The following is a 22,283-nucleotide window of genomic DNA, read 5'->3' on the forward strand; positions in this document are numbered from 1 at the left end:
AGACAAGACACACCTACACATAAAAGTGGATGGCTCCTGAGGAGCAACAGCTAAGCTTGACCTCTGGCCTCTACACACATGTGCACATACACACACATGAATATATACTCACACACGTATACATGCGCATACATACACACAAGCCCATATATAAACACATGCACACACATGCACGCACGCACACATACACGCACGCACGCACGCACGCACGCACACCAAGTCCTGAATACATTCCGCTTGACTGGAGCTCCCTTACCTGAGAGAGTTAGAAGCTTGTCCAGGCATTCGGAGTGGACAGCATGTAAGGCCCAGGTCAGGCAGGCTCTGGGGTTGGTTCCAGTGCCACCAGCTTGGTGGCCTTCTATTGCAGGTCTCTGAGATGTGCTGAGACCTCCAGGGGTGCTGGAGCACATAGTTTTTAGATAAGGAGCCCCTTTTGCCTTAAAGGTTGGGACCTTAGGACTGGCACCACCATCTTCTGAGCCCTCAAACAATTCTTTTTTGGTTCTTTTTTTCGGGGGCTGGGGACCGAACCCAGGGCCTTGCGCTTCCTAGGTAAGCGCTCTACCACTGAGCTAAATCCCCAGCCCCTCAAACGATTCTTTAGGAGTTCAAGGGCTGATTAATCGTTGGCCTGGCTATGGGCAGGGCCTTGGGTAGGCTTGCCAGCTGCTGTTTCCCAGCCCAGGCTAGGCCTTTGTCACTAGCCTCTGGCTTTCTCTCCCAAGGGTCTCGGGTGTAATCATGCTTGCAGATCCCAGGCACTGAGAGTCTAAGGGAGGTCCAGGACAAGGTCCTAAGACCCACATGTACACCATCCCTGATAAGGGGGTAGGAAGAAGGACATGGACAAGATCTCTTCAGGAGTGCACCCTTCCCTGTCCTGGGAACAGAAGTCTCAGGGGACCCCAGGGGAAGTCCAGGCTTAGCAGAAGCAGGTGGAAGGGTCAGCTCTGTCCACCTCTCCTGACCTCTCAGGCACAGCCATGCCCTCTGGGACTCTCCACCTAGGGATAGGTGTTGTGGGAAGGATCCTCAAAGCCGGGGTAGCAAAGCAGCAGAATAGGTGGGCCTCAAAAGAGGCTCAAGGCCACTCGACCCACAGGAGATGGGAGGGTAGACTAGGGGACGCCATGCTGGGCCTGGGAGCACGGAAATGGTTCCCATTGCTGGACAGGTTTGTGTCAATTTAACACAGGCTAGAATCATCAGATTTGGAGAATTTCAGTTGAGAAAATGCCCCCATACATCCTGCTGAAGGCATTTGCTTAATTAGTAATCAGTGTGGGAGGGCCCAGCGCACTGTGGGCGGAGCCATCCCTGGACTGCATGGTGGTCCTGGGTTCTATAAGGAAGCAAGCTGAGCAAACCATGGGGAGCAAGCCAGTAAGCAGCACCCCTCCATGGCCTCTGCATCAGCTCCTGCCTCCAGGTTCCTGCCCTGTGTGAGCTCCTGTCCTGACTTCCTTTGGTGATGAGCAGCCATATAGAAGGGTGAACTGAAACAAACCCTTTCTCCCCCAAGTTGCTTTGGTCACGGTGTTTAAATCACAGCAACAGAAACCCTAATTAAGACTGCCTTTCGGGGGTTGGGGATTTAGCTTAGTGGTAGAGCGCTTGCCTAGCAAGCACAAGGCCCTGGGTTCAGTCCCCAGCTCCAAAAAAAGAAAAAAAAAAAAAAAAGACTGCCTTTCGTGCTCTAAGCCCTGGGTTCCATGCCCCCATGGGGGGACTGAAAAGGGAGTCATGCCCAGGCCCCAGCCAGAGTCACAGTAATGCTACCTTTTCTTTACATTTTAATGCAGAGGCTCATCTATCCAGGTTTTTTACTATATAATTGAGGATGGCTCAATTACAGTTGAGTCCTTGGTTCCTTCTCTATTTCGGCTAAGAGACGCCATGACCGAAGCAATTAATGAAAGAAAGCACTTGACTGGGGACTTGCTTACAGTTACAAGTTTACAACCATCGACCGACCATCGTGGTGGAGAGAACAGAGGCAGGCAGGCAGGCAGGCAGGCAGGCAGGCAGGCAGCAATGGTGATGAGCAGTAGCTGAGAACTTACATCCAAGAAGGAGGGAGGGCAGGAGGGCTGCAGAACTAACTGGGGATAATGCGGGCTTTTTAAACCTCAGAATCTATCTCCCAGTGACACGCCCCCTCCAACAAGGCCACACCCCCAACCCTTCCCAAACAGTTCCACCAACTGACTAGCCTACGGGCCACCAAACAACAAAATGACCTTGAACTTCTGATCCTCCTGCCTCCACATCTTGAGCACTGGGATTGTAGGCATCACCATGCTTAGTTTATGCACAGCTGGGGATCAAACCCAGGGCTTCATGCATGCTAGGCAAGCACTGGGCATAGCCAGGGGGAGATATGATTTAGAGGGATCAAGAAGGACTGCAATGTTCTTCCATGAAGTAGGCCCAGGGAGCTCCCAGGCCAGGCCTCCTCTGCTTCCTAAGTCCAGGGAGCCATACCCATGCTGGTATTGCAGAAGTGAAATCATGATGGCTTTTGCTTCCAAGTAGAGAGGTCTCCACTTCTTTGCCCCTGTCTTTAGACACTGGTAGCTCCCCAGCACGAATTCTGACACAGAGTAAGTAACCATCTTTGACAGGCAGTCTGGCATCCTGAACACTGTTCTCCATAGCCACAAGGTCTGTAGACCAATGCTCCTGTACTCTTATTATGGGCTATGACCGCCAGGTAGCGTATGCCGCACACCGGGTCCTACTCTCTGAGCTCGCTCATGCCGTGGCCTGGAGTGTGTCCTCAGGCTCAGAGCTACAGTTTTCGGGGGCCACAGAGGACCCTTTACCCTCTCATCCTCTGGCATGTGTCCAGCCTTTTATCAGTCACCCACTTTGTCACCCTCTTGCTCCAGGCCCGGTTAGCTTCTTGGAGTTCTAAGATGCTGCCTGCATCGGCCACCAACCAGGTAGATAAAACGTCTGTCTCTCAGGGACTTTAGAACTGGAAACTGGAGAGACAAGGTGGTCCCAGAGACTTCAGGGTGTCCAGTTGTAATAAATATTTAATCTTAATTCGAGGGGTTTCTACCCCGCCTTAGATCATTCAGTTCCCAGATAAAAGACACAAACCGTTATATTTATAATAAGCCTTAGATCACTAGAGCTGGGCAGATATCAACCCGCTAAGCTCTTAGTATCTACTTCCTTATCAATAACCCTGAGTTATAACTTACCATGTTTCATCTGGGCCGCTCTTGACTCTAACTGGCCAGCCCTCCTGGCCATGTTTTCATGACTCACCCATGTGTCTTCTCTCTACACCTTCTCTCTCTCTTTTCTCCTTGACCCCAAGACCTGATGGGAAACCTTATGTATCTCTCTTCTGCCCAGCGATAGACTATCAGCATCTTTATTCACCAATCAGGGAGAACTTGGGAGCCAAGGTTACATAGTATCATTTAGGTCTGTGCCTTGGGGGCCACTATTTGGCATTACAATACACAGCGAGAGACCAAACCTTAACAGTGTTCCTGACATTTTCAAGAGCCCAGGAGACCAGGCCCATGGCAGTCTGGAGTGGGTCGTTTCTGGGTGATTTGGGGGTTGGGGGAAAACTCCGGTTGTGCGCTTCAAGTCTGATCCTACTGGAATCCCACCTGAGAGCTGCTCGATTGTGGCCACGGGAAATGCATGTTCCAGAGGCTGAGGCTGATGGGGCTCAGTCAGGGAAGAGCACGAGCCTCTCCCTGGCATTCAAAGTCTGGCTTTCAAGCTGTCTTCTCAAGGGCTTGTGCCACACTCACAGGCTCAGAAGGACCCCTGCGGTCACATCGCAGTCACCTGGGGCGCAGAGAAGGCGTGATGAGAAAGTGCCTCCCCCAGATCTGCTGCCGCACATTCCAGGAGACCCCCGAGGGCTGGGTACCTGTTGCCATAGCAATGGTAACCCCGTTTGTTGGTGATTCATCTCGGCTGCTGGCTGCTGATGGCTTCCTGCCTGGCTCCTGGAACCACTTCCTAGAGAGGCTTTTGCTGGTGCAGGGACCATCTCGTCATAGGCTTCCTTTTGTGAAGAATCCAGGGGGGGGGGAAGTGTGGTTTTGACTTTAGTGACATGCTGTAGGCCACAGAGGGTGGATGGATAAGGAACAAAGGAGTCAGAAGGGACCTTTGTCCCTCATGTGGGTGCTGGCAGCTAGGAACAAATGGACAGACAAAGTAAAGTCAGGCAGTTGCAGTTTTCAAGGTGCCAGTAGGTCCATGTTTATTATTAATTTTTAAATCTTTGTCTTTAAATCCTTACTTTATGTGCATGGGCATTTTGCTTGGGTGTATGCATTGTAGTGTGTGCCTTGGCCCATGGGCCAGAAGAGGGTATTGGATCCCCTGAACTGGAGTTATAGGTGCTTGTGAGCCTCCATGGGGTGTTCTTCTGAAATCTAGAGCCTCAGGAAGAGCAGCCAATGCTCTGAATGGCTGAGCTAGTTCTTCAGTCCTCACTTTTTTATTAAAGAAAATAAATGAGCACCCCCCCTCCCCAGGATTCAGAAGCATGAAGATAACCTCAAATATGAGGCTAGCCTCGTCTGCAACGAATCGCAAGCCCCAGGCCAGCCTAGTCTATATAGCAAGTCCCAGGCCAGCCAGGACTGCATAGTGATGCCCTGACTAAAAAATTAAGCCAAACAAACAGAGCCAGGTGTGGTGGCTCGCACCTGTGGAGAGAGGGAGGCGGGAGGAGGAGGTGTTCAAAGTCATCCTTGACTACAAACTGTGCTCAGGGTCAACCTGGGCTTCATGAGACCCTGTCTCCAAAAACATTCAGTGTTGGACTGGCAAGATGGCTCACTGGGTGAAAGGGAGCTTGCCACCAAGCTTGACAACCCGAGTTCACTCCCTGGGACCCACACTGTGAATCAAGAAAGCAACCCTCCCCCCGAAGCTGTTTTCTCACCTCCACACACTCATGTACATATGTAACTTTAAAGTTTGGTCTTTTTGGTTTAGATAGCTGTATGTAATAAGGCATGACACAGAGGGCTGGAGAGAGGGCTCTGCGGTGAAAGCACTTCCTGCTCTTCCAGAGGACCCACATTTAGTCCCCAGCACCCACGCTGGCCACTCACATCCACCTGTAAACTCCAACTCCAGGGATCCAACACTCCCTTTTGGCGCTGTTCACATGTGACATACGCACACAGGCGCACATACATATAAATTAAAAAATAATAAAAACAAATCTTTAAAATGTGGCTTCTTAAAATAGAATTTAGAGTCTACTTTTAAAAAAAGGTATAGGGGGCTGGAGAGATGGCTCAACAGTTAAGAGTACTGACTGCTCTTCCGGAGGTCCTGAGTTCAAATCCCAGCAACCACGTGGTGGCTCACAACCATCTGTAATGAGATCCGATGTCCTCTTCTGGTGTGTCTGAAGACAGCGACAATGTACTCACATACACGAAATAAATAAATCCTTTTATATATATATATATATATATATATTCTCTTGTAACTACAATACAGCACCCCCTAGAGATGACTTTTTCTTCCTTTCCTTTTGTCCTTCTTTCTCCCCTTGCCCCACAAAGGAACAGAGAGATGGCTCAGCGGTTAAGAACATGCACTGCCTTCCAGAGGTCCTGAGTTCAAATCCCAGCATGGTGGCTCACAGCCATCTGTTACTCCAGTTCTGGGGTACCTAAACTCCTCTTTTTGTACATGGTACACAGACACAGAGAGGCAAAACTTTGTATACATACACAAAAATGATGATAAAATAAAAATCTATAGGTTTCTAAAGTTTCTATCTTGGCTTTTCTCTTCTCTCTTCCTTGGAAAAAGTAAATCATCTTACTCATTTTCATTTTGTATGCGTGGGTGTACATGTGGACACGCATGTACATGCATGTTGGAGGTCTGAGGACAGACCTGTAATTTTTGTTTGGGATGGGGCTCTCATTGACTTGGAACTTCGCCAAGTAGACTAGGCTAGCTGGACAGTGAGCCCCGGGGACAGCCTGTCTCCAGCCTCATTGTCACTGGGATTACATATCCACAGATTTATTTTTTATTTTTATTTTTGAGAGACATGGCCACACTCTGAAGCCAGAATAGCCTAGAGCTAGCTATGTAGCCCATGCTGGACTCAGAGCGGTGGGGAGCCTTCTGCCTCAACCTCTCAAGTGAGGGAGTCACAGGCGTGAGCCACTCAGACTGTTTTCTACCCGGGCTTGTTCTTTCCATCCCTCCCTCCTTCATCCCTCCTTCTGTCCCTCCTTCCTTTCTGGACAGTTTCTCACGTGTCCCAGGCTGACCTCGAACTTGGATGACTTTGAATGTCTGGTCCTCCTGCCTTCACCTCCCCCTGCTGGGATTACAGGCATGGAACACTGTGCCCGGTTAACACCGTGCTGGAGCTGTTTCCCGGGACTTCCTGCTGGCTAGGCAGAGCTGGGTTAACCCTCCAGCACCTGAGTCCCCACCCCAGCCGGTCTTCATGTCCTCAGGACGACCTTGAACGTTTCATTGTGTCCCTTCCATGGCTCTTCTGAGTCTCCTGTCTTTTCTCCTTTGGTGCTGGGGCTAGAACCCAGAATGTTTTCCCCTGCTGGGCAAGTTCATTATCACTGAGCCACACAACCAGCCCTGGATATTACAGAAAATGACGGCAACTGCTTGTGCTGACATTTTGCTGTCTGGAGTGAAGTGGGTGAGGCTTTGCAAAGTTCATGTTTTTCGGCCTTTGTCATTTTCGTGTGCGTGTGTGTCCGTTTGTGTGTCTATGTGTGTGCTTGTGTGTCTGTGTATATACGTGTCTGTGTATATATATGTGTGTGTGTCTCTGTGTTTGTGTGTCTGTGTATATATGTGTCTATGTGTATCTGTGTGTGTCTGTATGTCTGTATATATGTGTCTCTGTGTGTGTATGTGTTTGTGTCTCTGTGTCTATATGTATGTATACGTATCTGTGTGTGTGTGCATCTCTGTATGTCTGTGTGTGTGCCTGTATATATATGTGTATGTGTATATGTGTGTCTGTGTATATATGTGTATGTGTGTGTCTCTGTGTGTCCATGTGACTGTATATATATATATATGTGTGTGTGTGTGTGTGTGTGTGTGTGTGTGTGTAAGTCAGAGGACAGCTTTTGTGGGTCAATTCTCCCTTCCTCTGTGTCAGTTCCTGGGATTGAACTCGGGTTATCAGGAGCTTGGCAGCAGGCCCCTTCACACACAGTGCAGCCTTGTTGTCTCCCCCAATATTCTGTCAGCCTTGCACTTCTCTGATTTCAGAACATTGAGTGTGTGATGTGTGCGTGCTTACTGGTTCCTGAGGCTCTGCCAAGGCTGGGCCTGTTCCCTATGATCCTGGGGTCACTGGTTCTGGCCCCTGCCACCTCTGCTCCCTGACAATGAGGGTGGTGCTATCAAACCCACTCCATCGTTTCCTTTTGCTTCTCTTGGTGATTCTGAGGTGAGCTTCTGTTTCCACTCACTGCGGGAGGGCTTGCGGCTGCTTGCTGAAGCCTGCCTGTGGAGCTCTGAGTCCCTGCCTGCTCCCTCCCAGCTGTGACTCCCCTCCTCAGCAGCACGGCTCTTCTCACGCATGTGGAAGCGCCCTCCCTTCTAAGAGTGATGGATGCATTTTTGTCATCACACTTGGCTCATTTAGCCAGCTCTATTAGAAGACTCCGGTCCCCTTTGACCCCTCCCTCCGACAGCAGCCGCCTTATGGCTCAGTGCATAGGCCCCGTTTACCGCCACAGTGTAGGTCCTTGCAACGCTGCCTGAGTGTCCGTCAAAATGGCTTTATCTGGGCCCATGAGGACTTACTTCTGTGAGTCCTTGCTGCATAAGGGAAAGGAGTATCCCTGAGTCAGGACAAATGATCAAATGAAGCATCTGGTGAGTGAAGGGATCTCTCTGACTTACAGATGCCATAGGCAGGAGAGTACCTTGCCTGAGGCCTGGTTGGGGAAGGGAGTCTCAGGCTGGGCTTCTGATGGGCCCCTCTATTTACCGTGAGTGCCAGTGGGGTCTTACCTGGGTTCCCCTTGCCAAGATACCCACTCACCAGGTCTGAACGACTCCTATTTACCCTGAGGAAGGACAGAGTCTCTGGCTTCCTACCGCCAGTGCCCACAGTGCCCAGTACAGGCAGGACCTGGGGACAAGACTGCAGAACCAAACCTAGCACCCGCTCACAGTGAGGGCTCCTTCAAGGTAAGAGGGAGGTAGGTGTTCATGATGAGGAAGGCCCCTAATGGGCACTGTGTGATACCTCAGAGAAGCCTGAGGTCTGGAGGCGGGGAGCACAGAGGATTTAAATGACAGGGCTGATTCTGGCTCCGAAGGTGCCACCCCCTACTCCCCCATCCCTCCCCGCACAGCCCTCTCCCTGGCTCAGCCCTGCCAGGCTCCGAAAGCTGACATCACTCACACCTGCACAGTCTCCAACCCCAGAGCCTTCTTCTGCAATTAAAGTCTTAAGAGCGAGTCTCAGAAGCAGGAGGGGAAAAGCAATTTCCCGCTCAACATGTCAAAAGCTGTTCATCCCTAGTGCCCCAAGGAGACATCAGGCAGAAAGAGATCTGTGTGGGATTCCCGAGGCATTCTCACAGGGCAACAGGGTCACCCCTGTTCCCTGCCATATGGGACAGCCCTTCTGTGCAGGGGCCAGGGGAATAAGGTGTGGCAGGCAGGGGTGCAGGGGCCAGGGTCCCACAAGGTAAATGTCAAGAGGCCAAGAACACACCACAGCAGATACCCCCAACCCTTTCCAAGGCAGATACAGGCTGATGTCATCACCAGCCCGTCCGTCTGTTCTCTGTTCCGAAGTCTTCTGCTGGAATGGGCCCTGAACGCATCTCTCTGTGTGATGCACACCTAGGCGTATAGATACAACACACAACACACGAGCATCCAAGCATGTGTGTGATCGCATGACGTGTGTGTTTCCATGCCGTCTGGATTCAAGCAGCCACGATGCAAATTTAGTCACGTGGATTTGTACGAGTGTAAATGGGCGGAGCAAGTGTGGCATGCGTGTATACGTGCGTGCGTATGTCTGAATGGTGTGTACGCTGGGTTTAATTTCCTTGGTATTGCAAAAGTTCGTGCACTCTGGTGCTGGAGCCCAGGGCAGAGCACGGAGCACATCTGAGGCCTTGGGTTTTCATCTCTTGCATCAGCACAGAAGAATAAAGGGGTCAGAGGGATGACTCAGCAGGTGAGAGTGCTTGTGCTTGCTGTGCTCGCCTGAAGACCTAAATTCAGTTCCTGGGTCCAACGGTGGATGGACGAGGAGAACCGACTTCCAAAGATGTCCTCCGGCACTGATGGTATTGATGATGATGATGGTGATGATGGTGGTGGTGGTGATGATGACGCCATTTCTTTTCATGAAAAAGAAAAAGAAAAGGCGCCATGGAGATGGCCTAGTAGGTAAAATGCTCTTCAGCAGTCATGTGAAAGGCCAGGTGTGGGTGGTGTCATACATTCTTTTTTTTTTTTAATTAATTTTTTATTAATATTTTGCTTTTTTCTTTTTCTTTTCTTTCTTTCTTTTTTTTTTTCTCGGAGCTGGGGACCGAACCCAGGGCCTTGCGCTTCCTAGGCAAGTGCTCTACCACTGAGCTAAATCCCCAACCCGGTGTCATACATTCTTAATCCCAGCACTCAGGAAGCAGAGACAGGTGGATCTCTGTGAGTTTGAGGTCACCCTGGTCTACACCGTAAGTTCTGGGCCAGCCAGGGCTACAAAGTCAGACTCTGTCTCAAAAAGAAAAAAAAAGTTGGGCATAGCCGCACAGGCCTGTAATTTGGTGCTAGGCTGGGGGTAGGGGTCAGTGGATAGAGACAATCAGGTCCCCAGACTAACCAATCAGCAAGCTCCAGGCTCAGCGAAGACAGTGTCAGGGAAGAAGCAACAGCAACAACAACAACAAAATAAAAAAACAAAGAGTAACTGAGGAAAAGGCCCTTCATCTCTGACGTCCACATTCACATGCATACATCTGCACGCACATGTGCGAGCACACACGCCCACACACACGAGCCTCAGGCATTTTATGACCAGACAGTGAAACACACACACACACACAAATAGTTAAAGAATATAAAGAAGGGATTTAGGGCAAAGAGACACAGCTGGGATAATTTCCTGGGTTGGAAGTAGGGTCTCAAAGAGACGGACATCCAGGCCATGCCCAGGCCACACCCAACCCTATGGCAGCTCTGTTCACCACAGGGTGCGTGTGTGTGTGTGTGTGTGTGTGTGTGTGTGTGTGTGTGTGTGTGTGTGTGCGCGCTTTCCAGAGGATATCTTCGACTGTCATTCTTCAGGGACCATCCACCTTGTTTTTGAGATGGGGTCTCTCACTGGCCTGGAGCTCTCACAGTAGGCTAGACCGATGCCCAGTGAGCTCTAGGGAGCTGCCTGTTTCTGCTTCCCTAAGGCTGCTGGGATTAGTGTGTGTGGCATCAAGCCTGGCGTTCTCCCATGAGCTCACTCCGGTTCTTGCCAGGCAAGCACTTTACCAGCTAAGCCACCTTATACCTTACTCTTTACCCGTCTTTTCTGATTACCCTGATACTTTTATTTGAGACAGGTCTCACATAGCCCAGTCTGGGCTCGAATTTTCTATGTAGATAAGACTATCCTTCCATTAATTATTCATGCTTCTGCCTCCTCTGCCTCCTGAGTGCTGGGATTTCAGAAGTACACCAACATGCCTGGCACTGCTCTGTCACCTTTTCAATGTCTCTGATCTCGCCTGAGTGCATGTGTGCATGTGTGCGTTTGCATGTGTGTGCATGTGTGTGTGCATGCCTGCATGTTGAGACTGCTCATTAAGGTCAAGTGCCCTCTTCAATCATCCAGACCCCCTTTTTTGGCACAAGGATCTTTCACTGACTTTATAGCTCACCATTTAAGCTACACTGCCTGGACAGGAAGCCACAAGGACTCAGCTTGTTTCTATTCACCCAGAGCTGGGGTTACAGGTGCATATAGCACTGTGCCCGACCTTTTCTATGTGAGTGCTGGGGTTTGAACTCAGGTCCTTATGATTGTGCAGCAAGCACTTTGCTGGATGAGCCATCACCTCAGCCCCATCCCCATGGTCTTTGTGTCAGGAAAGAAGTTTAAGGGGTAGTGGTGGCACACACCTTTTGAGAGACAGAGGGAGGTGGATCTCTGTGATTTCAAGGCCAGCCTGGTGTACAGACAGAATTCGAGGACAGCCAGTGCTACACAGAGAGACTCTGTCTCAAAAAACCAAAGAAGAAGGAGGAGGAGGAGGAGGAGAAAGAGAAAGAGGGGGAGGGAGAGGAAGAGAGGGAGAGGGAGAAGAGGAGGAGGAAGAGGGGGGGAGAAACTGTTTAAGTGTCAACACACCCAGATTTTCTTGGCTATACCTCTTGATCTCCAACTTGCCCGTGCTGTGAGGCATTTGTTCCTGCTGTCTTAGAGGCTTCCTTTTCCAGAACTGTTCCAAGCCAACAAGGAGGTTTGCCTGTTCCAAACAAGGATGTTTCCAACCCGGTCAGTACAAGACCCCCAGGGCACTGGCTGTTGTCTCTGGTACATAGACCAGTTTCTAGAGTGGTCCCAAAAAATTAGGTGATCCAACAGAAAGACAATCTCTATTCTCCAAAAAGTAGTGAGCCTTTCCCAAGAATGACTGCCCCCTGTGACCTGTGCCACATTTGTAGCCTTGTACCCGGCTCTGTTCCCTTGAGCAGTCTCCACACAATAAACCCATGGGAACACTCAGGTACCCAGCCTAAGGAGATGCTGGGATGCATGGCTGGCCTTTTGCAGCTCCAGTCCTCCTCCTCACCTTTCTCCAGCAAAGGTTTGATGCCAGCTTCGAGGCATATGTTCTAGAATACCACTCCATCTTCCTGATCTCCCCAGGACTCCTAAACACCTTCACAGGAAGTCTGCCTCACAGCTGCGCATATGAGGCCCTCTTCCTCTGCCAACAAGCACCCACAATCCTCCTGGTGTGCTGAGGACAGCATTTGTGAGGACGGTGGCCAGCAGGCTCAAAGGACTGGATCACTGGCCTCTTGGCCGCTAAAATTCTCCTGCTGCAATTACCATAAACAAGGAAGCTTAAAACCACAGACAAGGGCTGGAGAGATGGCTCAGCGGTTAAGAGCACTGACTGCTCTTCCAGAGGTCCTGAGTTCAAATCCCAGCAACCACATGGTGGCTCACAACCATCTATAATGAGATCTGATGCCCTCTTCTGGTGTGTCTGAAGACAGCTACAGTGTACTCATAATAAATAAATAAATCTTTAAAAAAAAATAGTCTGTGGCCTGGCAAGCGTTCGTATTAGCACACTCCTTTAAAAAAAAAAAACACAGACAAGCCATCCCCTGGATGTATATTTCAGAGGATGAAATGCAAGGTGTGTACAGGTCCCACGATGCTAGCCCATGTGCTTTCTTGGGACCCTCTGACACCTTCCTGCTCCCTCTGAGGCTAAAGACCTTCGCTATTGGCCTTCACCACATCACTGAGTGGCTGCCTGGTTCTGAAGCCACCACTCCCACCCTGAATACCAAGTTCTCTGCTCCATTCAGACAGCCCCACTCCTACCAGATTGAGAGCTGCAACATCCCCGGTGTTCCTTGACTTTTGACCACTCTCGTTTCTGCCTTGTCCAGGTGTGGCACTCTTCCTCTGGGTCTGTGTCCTGTTCTTATTCACAAGGACACCGGTGGTTAAAGTCGGTGCTCACCCTAAATCCTAGGTGGCCTCCACCGTACTGAAGGATACCCATGAAGATCTCTCTCCTCCTTCCTGGGATTCTGAGCACACATCAGTCAGTGGGTGAGCACTATTCAACCCATAAGAATCCTGGAGGTTAATCGTGTTGCTAAGGTAGGCATCTGTGGGTATCTCAGGTCTGAAGTGGGCTGGAACAATGTTGTGAGTCCTCGTGCCTTGCCATGGGAGGCTCTGCAGAGAAATGGCACCCTGTGTGGAGAGAAGATGCACCCTACTTAGGGAGTCCTGAGGTAGAACCCCCCCACACACACACATCTTAGTGGAGTTCTGAAAGCCTGGTGTCCTGAATTGAGATAAGAGGCTCTTGCCTCTGTCCTGGGATGCCTGCTGCCCTAGGAGGTGTACGCCCCTTGTCTGTGGCTCTCTTGTCAAAGCTCACATCCTCCTTCCATCCCACCCCACCCTCACCTCCAGCTCCTTCCCTGAGTGCTGGTAGTGGGAAGCAGCTTGGTCTAGAAAAGCAGGCGTTGGGCTGGAGAGATGGCTCAGTGGTTAAGAGCACTGACTGCTCTTCCTGAGGTCCCGAGTTCAATTCCCAGCAACCACATGGTGGCTCACAACCATCTGTAATGGGGTCCAATGCCCTCTTCTGGTGTGTCTGAAGACAGCTAGAGTGTACTCATATACATTCAATAAATAAGTCTTTAAAAAAATAATAGAAAAGCAGGTATTGACTGGAGAGGTCTCCTTGCCGGCCTCTACCAAAGACTCACGGTGGGCCTTTCCATGGACAGACCTTTCCAAGGGGTCTCAGCTCGGTCTGGCTGCTCTCCTACCCTGTACACAGCTATGCCTACTCCACTCAGGACAACATACTCTCGATACAAGGCTACTCCAACCTGACTTACAGACACGCTCAGCCCATTCATAACCATACCACCCTACCTCCAGCCAAGCCCACTCTAACGCTAGACACACCCACCCTGTTCAGACCACAGCTACACAGTCTATGACCATGAGCATCCTACACTGGCCATACCCGTCCCTCCCAGAAGCCCCTGAACACTAAGCCTAACACTCAGTGCACTTCTCCCACTACAAGCTCTGGGACTAGCAGAAAGAAACTGCTCCAGTTCCCCCCAGCTCCCTCCAGCTCCCCCCAGCTCCCTCCAGCTCCCCCCAGCTCCCTCCAGCTCCCCCCAGCTCCCTCCAGCTCCCCCCAGCTCCCTCCAGCTCCCCCCAGCTCCCTCCAGCTCCCCCCAGCTCCCTCCAGCTCCCTCCAGCTCCCCCCAGCTCTCCCCAGCTCCCTCCAGCTCCCTCCAGCAACCCACAAGCACTTTCTCACATGGACACTGGAAGGACAGGCGAGACCTTCTGGCACCTGTTTTCTAGTGGGGTTGGCAAGGAGGGTGGTTCTTTGCACCAGTTGTGTTGGAAGAGACTCTGAGAGTTTCCGAGTTCTGAGCTTCTAGGCCGAGGATGCCAGATGGCTCCTCTTGACCTTCCTGAAAAGAACCCAAGGCTTCCGGGTCAGGCTCCCCACAGCAGCCTCTGCCTGATAACAATTTCTTTCCGGAGACTGGATCCTGTGTGGATCTGCAGGGCCTGTCCTTCTTGCTAACCTTGCTGTCATCCATGCCTTGGGTCCTCTGCCAAAAGACCTTCAGAGGCTCCTTTCCCTTGGCCCTCCCAGCAGTTGGCCATTTTACATCTTATTCAGTCACTTATATATTTGAGACAGAAGGAATCTCATTGTACTGCCCAGGCTGGCTTCGAGACACTGACCTCTAAGGCTTTTCCCCACCTCGTCCTCCTCAGCAGATGGGTGTGGGCCACCCAGCACAGCCGGGGGTCCGGGGAAGCAGAAAGTTGCAGACCTGCAGCCGCCATGATTCTGTAGGCCAAAGGCTCCGAGTCTGAGGGAAACCGCTTGACGCCCAGCCTAGGTCTGAGGCTTTAAGCACCCATGCATGGCAGGCTGGAAGAGGGTAAAAATAGAAGACTTCACAGAGCTGACCTAGTCGTCTTCCCACAGGTTCTTCCTACTGCTCAGGCCTCCCCAGGAAGTTAAGAAGCCCAAGGACAGAGCTAGAGTGGACCCTCTCGTGCCACCCCTGTTCCGGCTCCAGGGACCGGGGAAGGTGCCAGTCAGCTTGGTCATAACACTGGCAAGCGCTATCAAAGGTTGGAGAGGGGACTCAGCCAGCTTGACAAGAAGTTACAGCTTATTCAAAGGGACCAGGGCTAAAGGTTCAGGGTGGACCCTGGGGACAAAGGATTGGTCCGTGACAACCATGACTTCATTAAGCACCCAGAAGGATGACAGCTGGTGTTAGCTCACCTCTGTTCTCCACCGCCCCTCAATCTGTGAGGTCCTACATGACCCTGAGACGTCAATGTTTGTAGCCTCACCTTACAGGATCAGAGATGGGAGGTAACGTCCCTGAGGCCGCACAGCCACAGAGGAACAGATTTAAATATTGATTTCGAGGGTCTGTCATCAATTCCAGTTACACCCTGATGTTGATGGGAGCCTGTGACCAACCTACTCCCTGAACTTCTTTCGACTCATCTCCCCTGGCAATGGCCATGTCTGTGATCTGCTGGGCTCCCCTGGGCTCTGGGGACAGCAGGGCTGCTCCTCTCCCACGCTGGCTAGGATGTTCTGGTAGTGTCCTGACAGACTAATCAATGGTCCTTATTCACGGTCACATCCAGCTGCCTGAGCACCAGGGGACTGAGGAGGGGTTCACTGGTGGCTGTGTGGGTGTTGAGTGGCTTCAGGAGCTGGGCCTCTCTGCATCTCCGCCTACAGTTGTCCCAGATTAGGAGACTGACCGGGTGATACAGACAGCTCCAGGTCAGCCTTAGCCTCCTAGCTCCAAGCACTGTGCCCAGAGGTCTATGCACTAACTCTGGGACTACCCGACTTGCCTTCTGGAAGCCCTGCCCCAGCCTCTGACACCATCCCGCTTCCTGCAAAGTTGAAGTCCTTTGCTACGGGTCTGCAGTACTCTTCCTTTCAAGCCAGTAACCCCACCATCCCCCACGCACACCCCAGGTTCTCTGCCTCCCATTCCCAGTTCCATTCCAACCTCAGGTGACTCCCATGGCCAGGAATAACCAAGTGACTCAGATGGTCCTGGTGACAGTGATCCCACCCTTCGTACCTTCCCTTACAAGGCCACAAGTGCCTCCCGCCAACAGGGGTGACCTGCAGGGCTCCAGCTCACATCCTATATCCATCCACATACTTGTCCATGGGGTATCTAACGCCTCGTGTGTGTGTGTGTGTGTGTGTGTGTGTGTGTGTGTGTGTGTGTGTGTGTGTGTGGCATGTTGGGGAGGCTATAGGGAAAGGCAGTTGAAGCCAAGAGGGTTAAGGGCCAGGTCAAAGGCCAGTGTAGAGGCAGAAGGAAGAGGCCAGTGGGGGCAGGGAGCAGAGGGGAAAGGGCCTGCTGTTCCCCGGAGTGTTCTGAGCTGTCCTCTGGGTACAGCTGAATGGACAGGGAGCAGATACAGAGACTTAGGAGCAGCAGCCTGGGAGGGCTTGCCAGAGGCCCAGTGCACGCGTGGGCCTAGGTCCTCCTGCAAGCCCTGATGCTCTCCTTCCTAGGTCTGTACTGCCACCTGGCCAGTCACGTGCAACCTTGCTGAGGCTGCTGCCAGCCAATCTACCAGAACGGGTCACCTCCCTGCTTGGGAATGAAGGAGGGTGCCAAGCTCCACCCAGCGGGGTAATTATTGCTCTTCTCCTGCCCACCTGCCTCGAGGTAGCTGGCTATCCTGGAGCCCACAGGCAGCCTGTACCCACCACACCTACCCTGCTTGCTGCATGGCCTGCCCTGCCAGCCTTGCAGCATTCCCTCCCCAGGGAGGAGCTGACCCCTGGTCGCCTGATGCCTCTGCTGTGAGTCACAGGGCTGGCCTCGGGCAGAAAGGGGCTGGTCCAGGGGCTTGGCCTCAGACGTCACCATTACCAATGGACTTTGGGTGGATCCTACCCACTGGCTGTTTGCACATAAAATGTTCTACGATTCTTTTACCCACACAAAACTGATGCTAGCGTCCGTCCGGTATATTTCCTGCTGGTCTTTTTACGATGCACATCGGTGCACGTTTTTTAACGAGGCTGATGCGTAAATGACGACAACCACCCTAGCAACATTTCCCCAGGACACTTGAACATGCAACAGATATACTGAGATATGTAAGAGCCGACCGTGATTCCTTCTCTAGAAAGAGAGGGAAAAAAAATCTGATTGTTTTTAGTAAATCTTCAGTTGCACAACACCACTCTCATCTAATTCCAGAGCACTCTAATAGCTCTCCAAAGCACCCCTGTGCCCATTAGCAGTCATTCCCTGTGCCTGTTAGCAGTCATTCTTTCCCAGACCCTTGGGGCAAACCCCAACTATTTTCTCTCTCTGTGGGTCTGCTTCACTGGGTGTTTTCCTGTCATGCAAAGGCCTTCTGAGACTGCACACATTTTGCGAACCCCGCCCCCCATATTAGCTGGCAATGGTGAATAGTGGCTACGTGGCAATTTGGCATAGTGTATTTTGGCTGTCTGGAGTCTTGATCGGCTCTGTGATCTTACTGGAGGAGGGGACATAAAGGTTGAGACAAGCAGCCACCTGGCCTCTGGACACAGAGTGCTTCACCCCAGGAAGAGGGCATAGTTACTTTTTTCCCCCACAGGACAGCAGGGCTCTTTTTTCTCTACTTTGCTTGCAAGGCACCCCCAGTGCACGGGCAGCAGGTGCTCAAGGAACGCCGGATGGTAGCACACGGGTCAGGGCTGTTTCTACACTGACAGGCTCAGCTCAGCCTGTGGCATGTCTGGAATGCCTCTTCCATGTCTCAGCAACTGTTACCAGCACATCCTTCCTTCCTGGTTGGAGACCGTCATGCTGACCCTGGAGTTGACTTTGGTGTGATCCAGTGAGTGACCATTCCCTAGCATGCGGTCGGGGAGGGGTGTTGGGTTCTGACCCAGCTCTGTAAAAGGAAGAGAAGGTCCTGAGGAGATGAACCTGCCCAAACTCACATCCCCACTGCCATCTCCACTAATATCTGAGAGCATTCTATTCAGTCTCTGTTTTCCAGCTTGCTAAGAGGGATTTGTATTTTATCTAAGTGGCTCTCAGCCACCTGGAAACCACTGAGTGACTCAGAGAGGAGGGTTCTCCTGACTTCCCTCCACCCAATTTTGAGAGCCTAGAACTTCTACCATCCAGGACATTCATGACAGGAGCTTGCTGTGATTTCTTGATAGGACTCACAGGCTGGGGCTACCTGTCAGGACAAGGATGGCCCCTCCTATAGTGGTCTCTGCCAGCCTCCAGACCAGCTTAATAAAGAAGTTGGTGAGACACTGCATTCAGCCTTATCAATGCATTGCTCCCTTGCCCTGGTGAGCCCCAGGCAAGTGCCATGTTACAAAACCCCCCAGGGCCGAGCCTGATCTACCCTTGTTGGGGGTGAAATTGCTAAGGCCTAGGCAGAACAGGTCCAACTGCGCCTAGCAGCCTGTCCCAAGATCACTCCTCCAACCCCCTCCTTCGCTGACCTCTGTGCCCCATCCTGTGGCACTCTGCCAAGCCTTACACACTGCCAGTATCAGGGCCTCTTGGGGGAGGTGGGCAGAGATGTGGCTTCTAGGAGCCGTGCCCAGGGCAAGTCCTGCTCTCTGCTCCTCACCTCTTCTTGACAGCTGCGCAGAGGAGACATCCCTTTTGGTGACCAGGGAGCTGATTTACCAAGAGGAAGAGCAAGAGAACCTGAGAGTGATCTGGGCTCCATCTCAAGCTTGCAGGTTGCTCACAGTAAAGCCCACGTGAGCCATGGAATCACTCAGCCTCTGTTTCCCTGAAACATCTGCCTCTCTGTGAGGCCTCTCCTCATCTCCCTGGGATTTCTGCAGACCAGAGTCTGGGTGACTGGGGTTACAGGGGAACGTGCACATGCCTGCCTTTGCTTCCTCTCCTGATCACCCCTCTATTCACCACAGAGGCCTGGAGGAGCAGGTGGCCTTCTAGTCATTTTCCTATCCCAACAGAGAGGCTTCCAAATGGCGGGGACTCGGGAGTAGAAGTGAGAGTCTTCACTACCTGGCCAGGCCCACCACTCCTTGCTTGTCCTTATACAGTATGGGTCTCAGCTCACCAGGGGAGCTTGTAATCCGATGTCTCCTTGGCAACAACAGTGTCTCCCAGCAACCTGCCACCCCCAGAGTCTGCATTGCCCCAAGGAGAGAGAGGTCCCCCAGGAGCCCAAGTGTGTCTGCGTGACTTTCAGGCACTCCTATGTCTGGCAATGATGGGACAGGGCATGGGTGCCAAGGGAGGCCCCTTACTGGAGCTGCAGGGGTAGCCCCTGGGTGGCCACCAGGCCACCAGCCACAGAGGGAGATGGATAGCCTAAACCCGGCAGGGCCTGCTCCTTCCAGACCCTGGGGCCACCACCCATCTAGTCCAAGGCTATTGGTGTCGTTCATTCTGTCTGGGTTTCCTTTTGCAGTGAAAGCCTGAACCTCAGTAGGATATTAAACCAGACCTGTTTAACATCCACCGAAAACCTGCCAAAGCCACCTAATCAGCACTTTCAAATCTGGACTACCAAGTCCAGGTGTGTGGTCCCTGAACTTGGAGAATCATTTGAGCCCTCGCTTGAGTTGTGGAAGCAGGATTTGGGCACCTCGGGGCCAAGGTCCAGCTCTCCCCTACCTACCCTGGGCCTGCACTGGATTTCAACCTGTGGCATGCCTTAGCATGGTGTACAGTCTCAGTTGACGCAGACTGGAGCAGCGAGAGGTCCTTTCCCAAGGTCCCTGGGCAAGGACGGGGCAGAGCTTCAGGGAGGGGCAAGAACAAGCTCAGACTGGTCCGAGGGTATCCTCCCGTAGAATGGGTTAAGTAGGATGGTGTCCCAATGCCACCTCTCTGCAGCTAATCTCTGGGCCATGGCGGCCATCTTTTGCACCTGCTTCTCCACAGACTGGAGAACACCCCTGCTCCTACTGCTGAACATCTTAAAGCCTCTCTTGACCCGGAGAAGGCTTCTTCCTAAAGCCCCAGCAATGCTATCACTTTGAGTGGCTTTTCAACCTCCCTGGACCTCATTTCCTTGCTCTGTGAAATGGGGGCAACACAAGGCCTTTCTGGGTACCGCACAGGGTTTTTCTGACTGGCATCTGTCCTGCTGTTCAGCACTGGGTCTCTGCTGCCTCGGCGCAGCTCCCCCTGGCTTCTTTCCTTAGCCCAGGTTCTTCTCTTTCAGCTCCTTCCTGTTTCTCTACACCACTGTCAGCACCACTCCCCCCCCCCCCCCAGCTCTCTTTGCAAGGTCTCCTTTCTCCAAACAAGCAAACACTGCAGAGGGCCCGCCCCACTGGCATCCCCATCAGCGCCCACTGCCCCTTCCCCAGGGTTGCCCTCCTGTGATCCCCTTGCGGGGGTGGCTGCGCTGACATCACGGGCGGGCGTTTATCTACTGCTCCTCACCTAACGCAAATTTCATCCTCGCCCTCTCTGAATCAATTTACTTTTATTGCCTCAGCTGCTCAAAAGCAATTTTTCAAGAGCAAAAAGGTCAGCACGTCCAACACTAATCAATTCTCAGAGAGCTCCTGCAGTCGCCAGGGGAGCCGGGACCGGGATGGCAGTCCTAGTCCTTCCCGCCAGCCCCCGCCCACCAGCTCCCGCCCACCAGCCCCCGCCCATCAGCCGCCTCACTTTTATTGCTTCATGATGCCTGTCATTAGCGGTGTGTTTGAGATGCCCCACAGTGTTCTTACAACATAAAACCTGGGTGACTTGCGGAGGGGGGCTCAGAGCGTTTATAGCCACTAGCTGACTCTGGACAGTAATAGCTGAGCTGATGGATCGCTGGGAAGGGGAGGCAGGACCGGAGGCATCCAGCCACTTGTTTAAAGCTCGCAGATAGCCAAAGGGCACGCTGAAGGATCCAGGTCCTGCTGCATATCTCGGGCACAACCTTCCCTACTACCCTGACCTGGGGCATCTGCCATCCCCTCCACCCCAGTACCTCCCCATTGCTGTGGGACAGAAGACATCTTCCTGGGCACCCCTCTCTAATGTGCTAAATGTGCTGCCGAGCTGTGGGCTCTTAGAAGCCATTCCACAGATGGGGAAACTGACGCCCAATGTCCTGAAGTCTAGAAGGGACAGATGCAGCCTTGGGACAGACCTGTGATGTGTGTAGTTGTCCTTGTGCACTGTGCCTACCAGAGAACCAGGTCCACGTTCCTTGTCCCATGTCAGTCTGACCCCTCACCCCGAAACAGTAGAGTCTAACATGCCCTGGGACTCCCAGTGACAGATACTCAGCATTCCTCTTAGGTGACCCTCTTATAGGCACTCTTAAGTCAATTTTACAGTTGAGGAAACTGAGGCAGGAGGTAGAGTCTTATGCCTTTACCTGCACAGCTGGAAATACACAGTTCAAACAGAGCCCCAGTGCCTCCTCTTGGCTCTCTTCATGCCTTTAAAAATGCCACAGGAGGAGCTGGAGAGATGGCTCAGTGGTTGGTTAAGTGCACTGACTGCTTCTCCAGAGGTCCCGAGTTCAAATCCCACCAACCCCAGCAAATCCCAGCAAAGATATATATATATATATATATATATATATATATATATATATATATATATATTTAATGCCACAGGAGGAGCTAGATATGGCTCTGTGGTGGAGCACTTGCCTGGTTTGTACAAAACCCATTCCATCCCAAGAGTCACCAAATAGACCAAGAGCATGGAGAGGTGACCCAGTGGCTAAAGCACGAACTGTTCCTGCAGAAGACCCAGGTTCAATTCCCAGTGCCCACACAGTAGCTCACAATCACCTGTAACTCCAGTTCCAGGGGCTCCGATGCCCTCTTCCAGCCTCTGTGCTTACAAGGCAGGAATGTGTTGCAGAGATACATGTATGTACAGGCAAAACACCCCAGGCACCGAAATCAACAGGGAAGAGCCTCGAGGACCTGGCTCAGTTAAGTGTGTGCACACACAAGACACCTGACATGGCTGTATGGCCTCCACACGCTGTGCACAAACACAAAAGCAGGCACCCATGCACACACCACACCCACCTCCAGAATAACCAAGACAAAGACGTGGCAAAGGCTTCTGATTGACATGATTGAGCATGACTGACAGGCGCTGCAGAGCGGTGGGAACGAGGCAGACAGACCCACAGTGGTGGCGACTTTCCTCCCGGGTGATAGGAACACTTCGGGCACACACCAGCGATGGCCGTGCAACCCGGGGTGTGCATAAATGCCTTGCAGTCAGTCATATTCTTGGAAATGGGGACAGTGACATTCAGAAGTCATCTCTCCAAGGATTGGGAGATGACCACTCAGGAGCTAAGAACACGTGCTGCCCTTACAGACTTGGAGTCCATTCCCAGCACCAACATGGCGGCTCACAAACATCTCTTAACTCCAATCCCAAGGCGATATGGCTCCCTCTTTGGACCTCCCCAGGCACCAGGTACACAAGCATTGCCACATACATGTAGGCAAAATACTTGT

At 52.0% G+C, this 22,283-nt stretch overlaps 1 long non-coding RNA gene across 1 annotated transcript; it reads right to left on the reverse strand.

Annotated features, from left to right (window-relative positions):
- Positions 1 to 3,123: 3,123 nt before the first annotated feature.
- LOC102551272 (uncharacterized) lies at positions 3,124 to 18,263 on the reverse strand. Its single transcript, XR_358053.5, has 5 exons — positions 14,073 to 18,263; positions 12,596 to 12,976; positions 11,401 to 11,498; positions 3,908 to 9,377; positions 3,124 to 3,822 (listed from the first exon to the last, which is right to left on the reverse strand). It is a non-coding gene; the product is annotated as an uncharacterized LOC102551272 (long non-coding RNA).
- Between the last annotated feature and the right edge of the window lie 4,020 nt (positions 18,264 to 22,283).

The sequence above is a fragment of the Rattus norvegicus genome, chromosome 10 (assembly GCF_036323735.1).
Source record: "Rattus norvegicus strain BN/NHsdMcwi chromosome 10, GRCr8, whole genome shotgun sequence".
NCBI lineage: Eukaryota > Metazoa > Chordata > Mammalia > Rodentia > Muridae > Rattus > Rattus norvegicus.